Consider the following 16,824-nt stretch of genomic DNA (forward strand, 5'->3'; position numbering starts at 1 on the left):
TGTATTCAAAACTCACAACATAACCAAGAAGCATGAAATCTTGTAATTTTTATGGCACGAAGAAACTAAAAACTAAATAGCAAAAATAAAAAAAAAATACAAAAAAATCAACTTAAAACTTTCAATTTTCAAAAGTTTACGAAAAACATTTTGACAACGTTGAACAATATTCTTTTAACATATCTGCAAGTTTACGCGCACAGTTTGTATCTAAGTATCTCGATATCTTGACATTTGTATCTTTGGCCTATTTTTGTTAATATAAGTTCGGTTTCTAGTTGTCAAACATTGTTTTATACTTAATGTTTTGCTTCTTGAAATTCGATATTATGATGGTAATTACGTTTACTTTCTCTTTTTTTGGTACAATTTCAGAGTTGAAATTTAATTGCCGGCTTTGTTTTTATTGTAATTTCATTTAATGATTTTTGCTACTGTTTTTATGAGATTTTAGATACGTTTTTAAATTTGATAAGCTTTTTTCTTTCTTACTACTTTCGTGTAATTTCCGTTAATGCTTGTATCACTGCTTCTTAAAGATAGTTTTGTCTGCTTAGATTTAATGGCTAGACTTAACATATAGTAAATATTTCTGTTGAAAGCTATAAAGTAATGATAGTGTTAAAACATAATTTACATCAATTTAAATTTATACAAAGTTTATAAGCAATTCAAAACTGGATGTGTGTGATATACTCGGAACCGATTTATATGCCCGAAATCGAATTACTCTTCAAAGAAAGTTATTATGTTTCTTATTATCTTGAGAAACTTATCTAATTGGAGAAGTAAAACTAATCTGATTATGTATATCTACAAATACAAAAAGTTATAAAAATTAGTAAGTTGGAAATACTAGAATGATTATTGGGAAACAGAAAAACTTGACCTTGTCATGTTTATTGTTGAGAACACTTTTTTGTGTTGTCAGTAGTAGTTTAGATTGAACATTTCTACTGTTATAAAACTAATTTTGCACTCTTTGTACGCATAAAAGAACTTTACACAATATCGTACCTGTAGCCATTATCTTTTCCCTTACAAACTTTGGTAAAAACTCAACAATTTTAGAAATAATAAGTAATATTATATCATGTACAAATATTATGAAAATTTTCAAATAAGATTTTACAATCTTTTTGAAATCGTGTTATATTTAACCTAATGAATAATTACATATGCTGGTGATCTTAATGTTTTAGTAAAAGAAAAAAATATAAATGCTCTCTCTAAACTTCTTCAAGAAGCTCTACTCAGTATATTAAGATGGCGCATTTGTGGAAGCTTAGATATTGAGTCAGCTAAACAAATCTGCAAATTTACTTCTAATTTTTGTAAGAATTAATATATATGGTAAAGAAATTTGAATTAGATACTCTAAGTTTTATGGAGAACACAAAACTTAGTTGTGTTGATATTATGTACAAAAACCACTTGAAATTATTTATAAAGTTTTCAATTATAAAGTTACACTGATTCTTTACAATAGTTATCTTGCCTGTTTGTACGTTTTAGAGTTCATCATAAACTTACAAACGAATTCATTAAATGTTGACTGTTTTCCTTTAAACGTTGTCCTAGTCAACCACTTTATCTTTCAGACTATTATCATCTCAGTTGTCTGTATTTATGTTCACCAATAGATAAGTGGAAGCTCACATATTTAATACAGCACCCAAACAACAATTTATTATATTAAAAGACACAATGATAGAGCAAACTGTGAAACTCATCGAAAGCCAAACATACCACAGATTTTTTGTTTTTGATAAAACATATCAAAAATACGTATTCCAATATTTTTTTCAAATGCCTTGTTAAACTCTTGAAAAAATGTGTGACAAAGAAATTATCAGGGATTAGTATCGATCTGCAGTTGGCGACGAAATTACATATCCCCGCTAGAGATTTGTACAAAAATTGTCAAAATGAAAAGACAAGAGAAACGACAACGTTTATTTTGCCACTATCCAGCTCTCTCTACTAGACATCGATTTCCCATCATAGAAGATTTCAACTTTAAAGAGTTATTACTGAGCAAAGTTGACTTTTAATTTTAAGGTTTACTTTTGATATCACATGGTTTATTTGATATATTAGATATCAAATAATACTAAATAATAGAACCAATATTTCGCACCTTGTCCGGTTGTGTTTGGGACTACTAGCAATTATATTATGTGGTTAGTACTCAAAAATTACAAAAAACGAAATATGAATAAATATACTGTACGAGTCTATAAGTAAATGAAGAAATCTAGAATTCGCTATAGACGTCTATTTTTAATTGATAAACTATATAATTTTACCACGAATTTTATCTGTTAACAATTCTTTTTGTTTCCATAGATATGTTGTGTGTTCCCTATATTGTGAAATGTTAGTAAGGGCAGTGCATTAGTAAAGACACTAGCTACATCAAGAAATAAAGTACATATTCTTCTAATTGTTACAATAACTTCTGAATATTTTATATTAACATTTTTCTTTTCTTTTTTCAGATATCTATTACTATCTGATCTATTCGTGTAACTTTCATAAATATTGGAATAAAAAGTAAGTTTTTATTTATATATATTATCCATACATTAAGACCGAAAAGTTTTCGGAAATTCTCATTTAAAATTCGCGCGCTGTATATTTTTCGATATTTTAAGTTTATGTAGTTTGGCAGCAATTAAGGATAATTACTATGCCAAAAATGAGCGCGATCTGTCAGACAGTTCGTTTACGGCAGCTGTTGAAACCAGTTCACCTCAGTAGGGCGTTGCGAAAAAAACAATGGAAAAAAATATTGAACAAAGAGTTTGCATCAAATTTTGTGTTTCGAACGAAATTTCGTGTGCAGAATCGTTGCGAATGCTACAAAAGGCTTATGGGGAATCAGTTTTATCGAAAACTCAAGTTTATGAGTGGTACAAAGCCTTCCAGGACGGTCGTACGACCGTCGAAGACATTTCGCAACGCACTACTGAGGTGAACTGGTTTCAACAGCTGCCGTAAACGAACTGTCTGACAGATCGAGCTCATTTTTGGCATAGTAATTAAGGACAGTGCTGCCAAACTACATAAACTTAAAATATCGAAAAATATACAGCGCGCGAATTTTAAATGAGAATTTCCGAAAACTTTTCAGTCTTAATGTATTATTGTACATTTTCACAGATAATTATTTATTGAAATATATAGTATATTTTATAATATTCTGAATGCTGATTTAAGATCTGTATAAAATCAAAAACAAATACTATATTTCAACATATTAGTAGTTAATGTAATTTATTGTATAATAATTTATTTACTAAAAAATAAATTTGTTTTTATGTAAAATGATATTATTGATTACAAACTTTCCAATAAAAGTTTCCCAAATTTTTGTCCGGCAGAGATACAGAACGATTTTACATTTTTTCCATACAAGTAAGTTAATGCGCCCAACAAGATCAAGGCAGAAGTTATTGGAAGCCCGTAGCCTTTTAAAATTTGTTTCTTAACCGGTTTTTTCGTTGAAATGGTTTCATCTAGGTGTTGAATAGATTTCTCTATAACAGCAGATGCATCTGGTAGTTCAAAAGAATCTTCTGTTGGTACGAATGTCTCTGTTTGTTCAACACTGTGATTCGTTATGACAGTTATTGGTAATTGTTCTAAACCATCTGAAACAGAAACCGGAATCGGTGCAATTGATTCAAAAGCGTTCTCTGTTTGGCTAGACACATCTTGCTGTTTGAAAGGTTTTTCCAGTACTAAAGCTACATCCAGATGTTCAAATAATTTTTCTAATGGAATAGTTGCCACTGATTTATTCAATGGAATAGGCTCCATTTGTTCATGAAATTTCGATTGTGTGGATCCCGTTTGTTGTTCACAAGATGCATTAAATGATATGGGTTGCTTTGGTTCCACGTAATATAGTAGGTAACGCATTCTTACTATATCTGGCAACAATATACAAATATTTGTTGAATTGTATTCCTTATCGAAAGCGGTATCTATGTATTCTGATATATTCACAAACTCACAAAATGCCAAAATTTTGAAAACTATATCACGATTTTGAACGTTAATAGATTGCGTGCAAGGCATTTTGTTTAAAATAGGTGTAGCTTTTGTAGTCAGGTATACTCTACCATCATTGCTGTTACCTCTATGCATTAGCTGATTATCATATAATAAGTGATATAAATTATCCGGATTACAACCAAAAAATGCGTATTTACTTCCAAACTGACTTTTTTTTGACTCAAATATATTTTCTTCTTCACAATCAGCTGCGTATGTGATACTGTATGCTACTATTGGTGTTTTTTCGTTATGACTTAGTTGTATATAATCCAATAAATTTATAAATTCTTCTATATCGAACAGTTGCAAAGTTGGGTACTTACATTCAACCAACAGCCAATGCAGAAACAGTATAATATTTTTCTTGCAACTGTTTTTAGGTAGTTGTGTACGCAAAACGCTTAGTGATGGTGTGTTTTGTATTAGATTTAACAATTCTGCCATGCTTTTAACAAATAGTGGAAGATCCAATTCCTTGGGACCATCACTAATGACAGCGCATACAAATAACCGCCACTTTGCTTCAATTGGGCACAAATTAGATGTTAGTGCGACTTCCAACTCTTTACTTTTTCTGAGAATCTGTTCAGTAGTAGTTTCGTCCAAATCAGCTTTTTCTTTCTGGTTATCATTACATTTTGCCATATTAAGTTAAGATTTATTTATTGTTAATAAACAACAAATTAATAAACAACAAATTTCAAAAATGTTCTCTGTCTATTTAACGAATAGTCTTGAGAAATCAGTTTTTTTATTCTAACAAATTAAAAGTATTTTATTTAAATCGAACATTAAAATTCATTGCACACTGATTTTCAATTTAAAATTAGTTCAAGAATTAAAGTGAAAAAAATTATTGGAATTAATTTTTACACAAATTAATTCTGTACTGTGTTGTGTACTTTCAAAATGTAGTCCATAGACTTTTGTTCTTGTTCATTTGTTGTTATAGGTAATAATATATTTTTAACTATGTTTGTTTAGTTATGTCAACACTATAAGTGCATTTTTAATTCTATATTTATTGAATTTTGTTTTTAGGCATAATTGAAAGTGCTGAGTATACAGAGAGAAGTAATTAATGGGGAAATTAAGCTCTGACTGGAACACTGTAGTCGTCTAGTAAATAAAAGTACTAAAACAGGAATATTATTGCTTAGTGGAAACTATAAACTTTGGTTTTTACACAAATACCATAAAAATATATTAAATTTTATTTAAAATAATTAAATGAATTATTAATTTAATTTAAATTTAAGAACAGGAACAGTTCAACTGTCGAAAACATAGATATATACTGAGCTTTAAAGTTATTCGCTTGGAAGGTAAAATCTAAATTTTTTTTTAGAGCGTAGGACCTAGTAGTGTAGTTCCTTATTCTTAGTTAACTTTAAAATTAATTTTTGTGTTAACTCAGATATAAATAAATAAATTTATTAATATATTAATTATAATATATATTATTATATGTTAATAAATATATTTATTACTGTAATATCGCATTTCACAGATAAATGTCCCAACCCCAACTAATTCAAAGTCCACAAAGACTTATAACTCAAAACACCAACTGGCTGAAATTTAAGAAATACATAAGGACTCACGTTCATACCAATTACAAAATCAAAAACAAATGTCAGATACATGATACATGATACAGTACAAGTATTCAATATGATTCTCTACTCAGCTGCCGAGATTTCTACACCTCAAAATTCGCCTTCTCAGGTTAGAGAGCAACATTTTAGTAACAGCAAAATCGAAAGACTCCGAGCAGAAAAAAGAAAGCTTCGTCGAAAATGGCAACAAAATCGATCCCCATCAGCCAAATCTAAATTAAAAGAGGCAGTAAATCGACTAAAGAGCGCATTTGTTTGAGAAAAAGAAAACAAGCAATACGAATATATTAAAATGTTCTCTTCAAACACGACTAACAAAGGATCACTGTGGAATGCTAATCAAATTATAAAAACACCTGTTGAAGCAGTACCCCCGTTAAGGTACTCCAGCGGTGAATGCGCTCAATGCGACAAAGGAAAAGCTAATGTATTTGCTAATAAAATTTGGATATATCCCGACGGAATAGAAAAAAGCATTTATTATAATGATTCAGAAGCCCGAAAAAGGTATAGCACTAGCCGCATCATATAAACCTATAAGCTTGTTGCCTTGCCTGTCAAAATTGTTTGAGAAAGTGCTCCTAGCAAAACTTATGCCTTTTTTCCATTAACGAGATCTGATCCCAAGCCATCAATTTGGATTTCGTAAAAAACATGGTATTATCGAACAAGTAAACAAAATAACTAACAAAATAAGAAGCGCTTTTGAAAATCGTGAATATTGCTCTGGTGTCTTTTTAGATGTTGCACAAGCGTTCGACAAAGTATGGTATGAGGGCCTGATCCACAAAATACGACAAGTACTCCCGCCAAACTCACACGCAGTACTTCAATCATACTTGATAGACACATATTTCAATGTAAAGTACAACACGCACAGAACTAAAGATTTCCTAATAAGTGCAGGTGTTTCACAAGGCAGCGTTCTTGGTCCATTCTTATACCCCATCTTTACTTCGGATATCTCCACAGATACCAATTTAGTAACATCAATATTTGTTGACGATACAGCATTTGTGCTTCGTAGAAAGATGTCTATCACTATGGTCAAATAAAGTCAATGAGCAAAATTGTCGTCATATAACATTCTGTCTTAACAGCTTCTCAGCAACTATCACTCTCAACGGAATAGTAGTTCCGCAAACAAAAACAGTGATGTACCTTGGTATTCATCTTGACAAACGTTTAACTTGGCGGAAACATATTGAAACAAAAAGGACTCAAATGAAGCTCAAGGCTATAAGCCTTCGCTGGCTAATCGGGCATTAGTCTTCCTTATGTTAAAAGTACAAAGTCTTGTTATACAACCAAGCCATTAAGCCAATCTGATATATGGCAATGCCTGTTCGTCAAATGTCGAAATCCTGCAAAGAACTCAAGCAAAAATTCTAAGAAGACAATTGGTGCACCCTGGTATATTAGAAATGAAAACATACATTTCGACTTGAGAGTTCGGATGATTAAAGTCGAGTTCGAGAGAATAAGACAGAAACATATTTCAAATCTTGACAATCATGTGAATCCGCTGGCTAGACCTAGACCTCTTGCTAATATGCTTTTCTAAATATCTCCCTGATTAATTCAACTTATACGCCGTGATATCTGATAAATAATCCCTGGCTACTTATTCAGAGGCCCCTTGAAATAATTTACAAATCATTCTATATTTCATTATAGTATGTTTAAATAAAATAATTTGTAATGTAATATTATTAGTCTTTTTAATTCTAAAACTAATTGTTAGGCAATATAAAATATAAAAGATAAAATATTTTGCTGTCATTTTTAAACACTTTTAATCTGAATTTTATTTAGTTTTTGATATGGAGTCTACTCTATTTATCCATATGTATATATCATTTCACTAAGTTATGCAATTTTAATATCTTGCATTTTATTTACTTATTTCTATTTTGTTTTTTTTTTGTTTTGTATTTTTTATTTGTATTTTTTGTATTTTTTTTTTGTTTTTGTATGTTTTTGTTTATATTTTTTTTTGTCTAATGACAGATTAAATTTTAAATAATTGCTTGAATGTGTGAATGATTCATGACGATGTATTAGTATTTTTCTCAAATTTTAAGTAGATTAATCAGCTAAACTGCAATTAAAATTATATGCTGAAATAATTTATTTTTGAACGAAATAATTCGTCATTTTTATTAAAAACTATAATTGAAAAACCTGGTATATCTAGGAGAATCGTTTTTATTTATGACCTATTATCAATCCATTGGTCATTATACTAAACATAATAATTAGTCATTTGAATTTCTTTAATCATATGATGAGATGAGATATGAAACCAGCTGCGTTCTAATATAATGCAATCAATATGAAGTAATTTATCGAAATAATGTACTTTGAATTTAGCATTTAATTTTAATTTAATTTTTAGTATCATTTTTTAAGGCGACTTCTAACATTTGTTTTTGAAAATCAGACAGTGTCTATTTACAAAAATAAAAGAATATAAAATTTACTTACTATTATTTAAAGAAACATTTTTCAGTTCGTGATTTTCAGATTTCAATGCTAAGCGACATACAGGGTGTCAATATCATATCATTTCTATCTCATATCTAGAATAAATAAAACAATTTTAAGTCCAATAAATTTTTTTTTATAAATGAAAATGACTAATCTGTTTTTTTATTTTGAACGAAATCATTTATTATAAAATCCTAGTAAATTTTCTTTTTATATCTGTAACTTATTATTAAATGGTCAATATTTGTTTTTATCATAATTTTTCTGCAATTTGTGTTTAAAACATTAATTTGATGAATTTGAAATTTGGTTTTTTTTATATTCTGACCCGAAAAATAATTATTTTTTATATTCATATTACTTTCATATGCAGAACACTGTATAATACCGCGTATAATATTATAAAATATACATAACACAGCAATTAATTCAAACGCAACGTGGCATTACTTGAAATTAGTCTTTTACATAAAATAATTCTGTTGACTTGGGAATAATGGTGAAATTGAACTGTATGTAGATATATACTTGACTTTTGATAAGTTAGTCTACCATTTAAATGTATGTTAGTTGTTATAGGTATATGAGGACATACACAAAAATCTTGCGAAAGATCGTTTAAAAAGTCTTTCGTATTCTGGCAACATTTTTTTGCAAGATTGACACCTGTTTCCGGGCTTTCTAAAGACCAAATGAAAGATCTACTATTGATTATTAACTATTTTGTTTGTGTTTTTCGTGTACGAACTTTCTTTTACACTAAATAAAAAAAATAAAAATGTGAATTAAAATTAATGATGAATTTATTAATTAAAATTTGTGATAATTGTATAATTATTTATGACTTAATTTTTAGTACGATATAAACGGAAGTGTATTGATATATTATACTGTCTTCATAATTTTGAAATATGTATATATTTTATATATTTATATATAAAATAATATAAATATTTTTTATGTATTTAAATTTTAATATTAATTTAACATTGATTGATTTATTTATATATATATATATTTCAGCTATAATTTTCAAACAAATTAATTTTTTTTTGCCACTGCTGTTGTTATTGCTGCAATAGCTGCTATTATTTCTTTCATGACATGAATTAAATTTCGAAATAATTATTTATGTATAAATAAAAATTAATAATGGAACATATATCTTGGACCTTTCCATCACATTTCTATTAAAATTTAATTGTTTACTTGAATTCGATACCGATTAGCAGATGTTTTTGATTTCACAACGTAACAAATAGAACAAAACAGCAAAACAGCTTTTTACCATGAATTACAAATAATAAGACTTTTTTTAAAAGACTTTTGTGGTAGAGTAACTAAAACGATCTTCTGGTCGATCTTACAAAGATCTTACAAAAGTCTTTTAACAATCTTTGCCAGAATACTCCCGTTAGTGTGCCAAATAAAAAAATTTTGATACTCTGCTAGTGTTTTTTTTATTAAACTAAAAATTTTTTTACTACAGAGAATTGTTCTATGTTTAAAACAATTAAATTCTTTTATTTGTATCCTTGATGCTTAAATAAAAAATGTGTTTTATGACTTGTATCTATTGGCATAGCAAAAGCAAAATATCGCGATATACTTAACGTCAATATATAGTCAAACATCCACAACTCGAACTTCTGTAGCTCGAATTTTCTATGACTTGAAGTAAATGGAGTGCAACAGGATTTTGAAAGCAAATTTCATACACACACAAAGAAATTCTTTAACTCGAAGTCTCCATAAGTCAAACCATTTTTTTCTCTGCTAAAAACTGGGATTATATAATTCAGTAGTAACAGTTATAAACCTTTATAATATATTAAATATTTAAATGTAATTTAAAATCAAAATTTAAAATCATAGCAATAATGAAAACTTAAATACGTCAGTTTATTATAATATTAAGCTATATTAAAAAATGTTTAAACGTTTTAGAATATTTTTCTAATGTTGAAAAATTATAACAAACAGTAAATATAACTAATTAAAATACTTTTTGAGAGACTGAGTCACTTTACGAGGTAAATATATATTATATTATATATATATTATATTATATACATATTTTATTATATAGATATATATATTATATAGATATTATATTATATATATTATATTAACATATAAAATTTATTATAATATAATATATTTATTATAATATAGAAGTAAAAATATTTGTTTTAATTTTTAATAACATATATATTGAATAAGCACTAGATGTTCTAATTCCAAAAGTGAAATAATTGTTTAAATTTTTTAAATTATTTTGTCAATTAAAAATATTACTATAACTAGATATCACAACTGCAGAATAGTAAGAAAAGAAGTACTGTATATAAAACTTATGTCTAAAGAAAACTAATTGTTTAAATAACTTAACTGTTTAAATTATCAAAAAAAATTTTAATTTCAATGAAAAATGAAGTGAAAATACGATAATTTTTTTCATTACTTGAATATATTTGAATTCGCTAACAATTTTTGTACTTCACTTTGAATGAAAATTTTAGAAATTTTTAGTGTTTAGCATTTTTGTGCATTTTTCTCTTTTAGGTTGCTTCCAATGGCAAACAGCCAAAAATTTATAAATGTTCATTTTCAGACATTTTCATAGGAAATTTATTACTCTTGACTTGGACAAAATAGCAATATCAAAAACTCTATTCCTCTATTACCTCACATAAAACAAAAAAATTCGTTTTTTTTTGTTTATGTAAAAAGCTTCGTGGAAATAATTTTAAAATTTAATATTGCAAATTAAACAACCCAGAAAATTTAAATTTTATGTAAAATTTTAATGCGCAATTTAAGTATACGAGGTGACAATAAGTTTCGTACAAACAAAATTTGTAAATGTAAATGGAAAATCGGCAGCTCTGGTTTTAAAGGGTTGGATGCACCAACTTAAAAATAAACACATACATTCCCATATTTTTAAAATTTGGGTCAAAATTTACGCTTTATAATTCGACAGTTTGTGTCAGTTCAGAAAATACATTGAAGCGCTACAATATATTTTAATATTGCTAAATTTAACAAAATTATGCAAAAAAAAAGAAACGTTTTCATCTACAAAGTTCACATCTTATCCACAAATATATTTACCTATTTTAATGTACTTTTTTATTAACATAATCAATTAACACTTTATTCTACACGTTTTTTCAAGAATGCATATACAGTTTAACACCTTCAAGGTAAAAATTAATATACCTAGGCGCGTTATAAATAAATCTTTAATACATATTTCAATAATCAATTAAATTATGAATGATATAAAATAATGTGTATAAATTAAATTCTAAATAATATTAACAGATCTATAAGAACCGATAGATGTGAGTGAATAAAATACAGAATTAAAAAACCCAAATAAATGTTTTATTGAATTTAAGAAATTGGTAGTAGTGTTAAAGAATTTAAAGTATTTTTCATTTTATCTAAGAATGAGTTTATTTCTTTCTTGTATGTAAGACCTAATCTTCGCGTCAACGAGACTATAAATTGATTATATTTTTTATTCATATTATTTCCATTATAATTCTATAATAAATTTAATTTTAACGTCAATATGACAGTAGTGACTATTTTTACTTTAATGGAAACTGTAGTATTAAATGGAGAGGTTTCGAAAAGTAGTGAATATGTTTCTTAATTTGTGTAGAAAAAATACCTCCATTTTGTCTTTGATCTATCTGCCTAAATCATTATCTTTCGTGACATCAAGCAATTCTGATACAACTTAAAAGTGCAAAAGCACCTTTAGTTATTTATCATGTTGAAATTGATCGATTATAATTTTGAAGATTGAGACAAAATACATAATACCAAAACCAATTAAATTACAACTTTTCAGTACGATATGTTTTACTTTTATTTTAATTAAATTTATTTTGTTAAAAGAAATAAATATTAAAAGAATTTCAATTTTTTGAATTGTTTTTGAGTCCATATTTCGTTGAGTCACGTTCGTAGTAAAGGTGGGCTATATCCTTAAACGCAAATTTTTTTTTTTTAAAAACGCCAACACTAATACTTTTTAGTGCTAGCCTTGGGTTGCAAAATGCTCCGTACCAAAAATTAGAATAGGCTTGCAAATACCAAAATTATCATATAATGTACCGTTTCTGACCATTTTAATATCTAAATTTTTGTATATATAACTTTTCTGTTAAATAAATTAGGTCACTGAGTTTGTTTGAAAAATTAGAAAATTTTTGCATGTCCATCAGCTTTTCTTCTCTATCAAATTTAGTTTTTTTTTTTGTTGGCATATCGATGAATTCATTGGATTTTTTTATATATCTTTTTCAGTTAATATTTAATCTTCAACTGAGCAGTCATTGGTAACTGTCCCATGGGTTTCGTTCAATTCAAACGAATGGTTGAGTCATAAAATATTTATTCACAATAATAAATATGTGTTCGGAGTCTAAAGTTCCAATGTTAGTCTTTAAGGTTATCCTCTTAAATATAGAACTATAAAATTAGCTGTTAGTGGGCGAAATACGATGCGTTGCCACCTATTTAATTAAAGTTGTAAGCACTTTGAAGAGGAAAAAAATTTTTTTAAGTTATACAAAGTGTTATATAAGAAATAATCACGGATCATTTTTTTTACATACTAAATTCATCTTTTTTTTTTTGAATTGAATTAATTGAAAAGAGCCCGAAGTTAGGTATAATTAGGATTTATTTTGGTTGTGGCTTTTACATTTTCTTGAATTCCATGGATTTCAGATTTTTCACATTTTCTATATCATATGTTATATGCCTTTAGTCTAAGAATTTTATCAATTCGTTTGTTTTTGTTTTTCTATTTGTTTTTCTTTTTTTATTTTTGTATATCTGAAATTATATTATTTAAAAACATAACTGTTTTGATATATTGCTATCTTATTTTTCCACTTTGGATTTATTTTTGTCTTTGCTTTATTTTTATTAATTTCTCCAGAGAGCTGTTTTAGAAAATTTATAATAATAATTTTTTTCTGTTTATAAAAAATTTTTTTACAATTTGTTTTTTCATCTGACTTGCATATCAACAATATTTATTTTGTTTTATTTTTTGTTTTTTATTTTCAAATAAAAATATTCATTGAACAGTGGTGGCGATTTGTTTTTGTTTTTTGTACTATATTTCTCTCTTCTTAATTTGTGCTTTTGCCATGAGTACAACACTTTCGTCGACGACGAAATCATACATTTTTAAACATTGCCGCTGTGTTGTTGTTATGATTTTTATTATTGTTTTTGTTGTTGAAAATGTCTGATATTTAACTACTCTGCAGAATAAATTTCATGGGCTTGAAGAAGTCAATTGAGCAGCCATGCGCTCTTTTGCCTAAGTGCAATCAAAAGCCACTACTTTACTTTGCTTGGTTATATTTGCTTTTATTTCTTCCCTCAGTGCTTTTGTGTTTCGTATATTTTGTTGTTTGCGTTTTTTCTCTGCTTTTGTTTTTGCTTTTGCTTATATTTTTATTTGTAATTCAAAATAAAGTTTAATCAAACATTTTAGTCGCACACTTTATACGCTTTCGTAAGGTTGGTGTTGTCGGTTGATTATTATTTGTGTGCACTCTGCATTTCTTTTTCTGCTTTTATAATTTAACAAATGAACAAAAAAAAAATAATTTATTTTTTTTACAGCTTTCAAAAAAATTTAAAACAAATTTATTTAAAGTGAAAAAAAAAATCAGTGAATAAATTATAATTATTTAAATAGTTTGTTTTTGATGCGTGTAAAAAAAGTATCTGCCTCACACGTTCGTGATAAATGCTATCTTTAGCAATAGTTTAAGAGGTTAATTTTTCTTGTAATGCATATTGTTTGTTGAGATAAAATTTAAGTTGTGGAAATATTTATTTGTGCGCCCTTCGGTCTACACGTTTGCATAAATACGCGTGTGTTCAATAGAATGAGGTCAGTGTCAATCCCATATTAATTATAAAAGAAAAATCTTTGATGTGCAAATGAAAATCTGTAGCTCTTAAGAAAAGAAAAAAGATTAAAAAAGTTTACACAAAATTAGCTAGAGAAAAAAAAAATTAAGCAATACCTTGTGTTTTTATTTATATGCGCTGGAAATAAATTTTACATTTCTGAAGAAAATATCTTGTCAAATGTGTCAATCATACGATAGGAAATGTCTGAACAAAATGCGAAAGGTGCGTATAAACACGAATGAAGATTACGTGAACTATTGTAAAAACCGCAATATTTTGTAAGATTCGCTAATTTTGATTTTACTGTAATCAATTTAGTAAATTAATTTTTTCTGTTTACATAAAATTCGTATTTACGTATTAGTTGGCAGTTCACTAATATGCAATAAATTATTAAATTTAAATTTTTTGATATATTTGCTAAATTTGTCACCAATAGTATTTAAAACGATGTTTATAAGTGACTGGGGTTGCAGAAAAGTCCTCTATTTGATTAAAAACAAAAGAAGATTTATTAACTCGCTTAATTTGTGTTGTGTTGCAATAATTGGTCACTTACTGTCAACTATTGTCAAAAATAAAAATTAACTTTAATTTTTATTTTATAAAAATATATAAATATATAATTTGTATTTTATTCTTAATATTTCGTCTTCAATCTAAGGCCGTTTTCACATAGTTTTAATATAGTAATTGGTAGGAATCGGTAACATGTCACCTTTTCATTTGTCTCTCGGTACTGCTGTAAACGTATTTAATAAAAGCCAGACAATATCTTCCTCTTCTACCTTTTGTAAAATAATAAGACTCAACTGACTCTTATCCGAATACTGTAAGGTTGAATATGTCAAAAAAAAACCCCAGCGGATAACTATATACTACGAGGGCCACTATTTATATTTTAAGCCTAATAATGAAAAAATATTAACTTGTCGCTTTATTGCTTTTCGAAGTATTAATACACTTTTGCATGCGGTCGAACCATTTGTCAAAGCATTTTTTCCAATCTTCTTCAGACACCTCCAAAACATGCGACTACGATTTTTAGATGCAATACGGCTTCATTGTTGCTTCCGCTGACAAAAAGTGTTGTCCACGTAATTTAAGAAAAAGTCATTGGACGCCATATCAGGACTATATGTAAATCAGGTGGATGACCCATCAATTCGATCCGTGAGTTTACGCATTGTCTTGATTGAGATGGAGCCGACAGCACTTGTTTGTTTTCTATATTTCACTGAAGACTTCCGGTAAACAAATAGTTGTATACTATTCGGAATTGACCGTTTTACGTACCTGTGATAATATAGTTGCCACATGTCCAGTTTTTCTGATAAAACAAGCGACCATTTATTTTGAAGTGCTTCAAACGCGAACAACTTTTGTTGGATTTGGTTTATATTGAAACACCCATATCGTTGATTGTTGTTTACGTTCCGGCTCATGATTCGCAAGTATCCATGATTCGTTACCTATTACAATCTTATATACTTATATGTCTTTTGAAGCACCGTCATTGTACTTGTTGAGCATTTGTGTGCACCAATCGACAAGCGCATCTTTTTGAGATGCTCATTTTGTCAAAGGATGAGGGTTCCAAAATCCAACGAGAAAAAACCTTTCTCACGGCTAAATGATCGAGCAATATTTTCTATAAGCTGGTGGAACTTATACCTAGGGTTCCCTCAATCTCACAGTATGTCGCATGACGATCTTGCATTATCAGTTTTTGCACAGCATCAATGTTTTCTGGGTTTTGGACGACCTTCACAAATTTCGTCAGTGAACGAACTGCAGCCACTGACACTGATTAAAATCTTTGTACCAGCGTTTCACAGTAACAAAGAATGGAGTTTACTTCACATCGCCATATGTGGAAGTAAGTTAATCGATGCACTCTTGTCTTGATACTCGTAATCCACATCGAAAGTCATCCATGTGAGAAATCATCGCATGAAAATTTTCTTACGTTGATCTCATTTTTTCGCGAACACTCAATTTAGAAATCACAATATAAATAGTGATCCCCGTATAGTCGAAATTTTGGGAAAACGAAATATGATTTTTATGATTGTTGATTTATCATAAATGATTTTTATAATTAATTTAAAAAAAAGTAAAGAAATATATATAATAATCTATACAAAACAAATATACATAAAATATTTTGGCTTTAACGAGTTGCCGAGTGTGTCTCCTAATGTTTTGATTATATAATGCAAATTTCTAGAACTTATATCTGCAATTTGTAGTATATAACTTTAAATATTGTACATTATTTATATAAATCAAATGAAATATATTTTAGATGAAAAACCTGATCTCAAACAATGCATGAAAAGGTTTTGTTAAATATTTTAATTGAGCATTAAGATAGTTCTTCAATAAATCTGCGTCTATACTGGCTAAACGTATGGTAAGATATTTGCGCATACTCTTACTTTTTCATTACATAAACTATTTTATTTTTCAAGACAAAATTAAAAAATAATACGTTTTGCAGTCAAACATAAAATCTTGTCAAAAACTATGCAATGTAGATGCCCAGTAACTTTTACATACATAAGTTTCTATGCGGCATACGTTTGGTTTAGCTATTTTAAGTGTTTCTAATTCAAGTCAATGAAACTCACAAATGTTTTTGTTACATTTGAAGAAAAGTTAACACACTACTTGACAAATATGATAC

General features: G+C 27.8%; 1 protein-coding gene across 3 annotated transcripts in view; it reads left to right on the top strand.

Annotated features, from left to right (window-relative positions):
* The window catches only part of LOC119687991 (GTPase-activating protein CdGAPr), a 196,211-nt gene that overhangs the window by 116,552 nt on the left and 62,835 nt on the right, over nt 1-16,824 (top strand). The window contains exon 4 of one of the 3 annotated variants that reach the window (XM_038102575.1): nt 2,502-2,556. The gene's annotated coding sequence lies outside the window, so the exon portion shown is untranslated. Of the gene's footprint in view, nt 1-2,501; nt 2,557-10,124; nt 10,208-14,215; nt 14,358-16,824 lie in introns of those variants that run through there. The other 2 variants (XM_038102577.1, XM_038102576.1) reach the window with 2 other exon arrangements.

The sequence above is a fragment of the Teleopsis dalmanni genome, chromosome X (genome assembly GCF_002237135.1).
Source record: "Teleopsis dalmanni isolate 2A chromosome X, ASM223713v2, whole genome shotgun sequence".
Classification (NCBI taxonomy): Eukaryota; Metazoa; Arthropoda; class Insecta; order Diptera; family Diopsidae; genus Teleopsis; species Teleopsis dalmanni.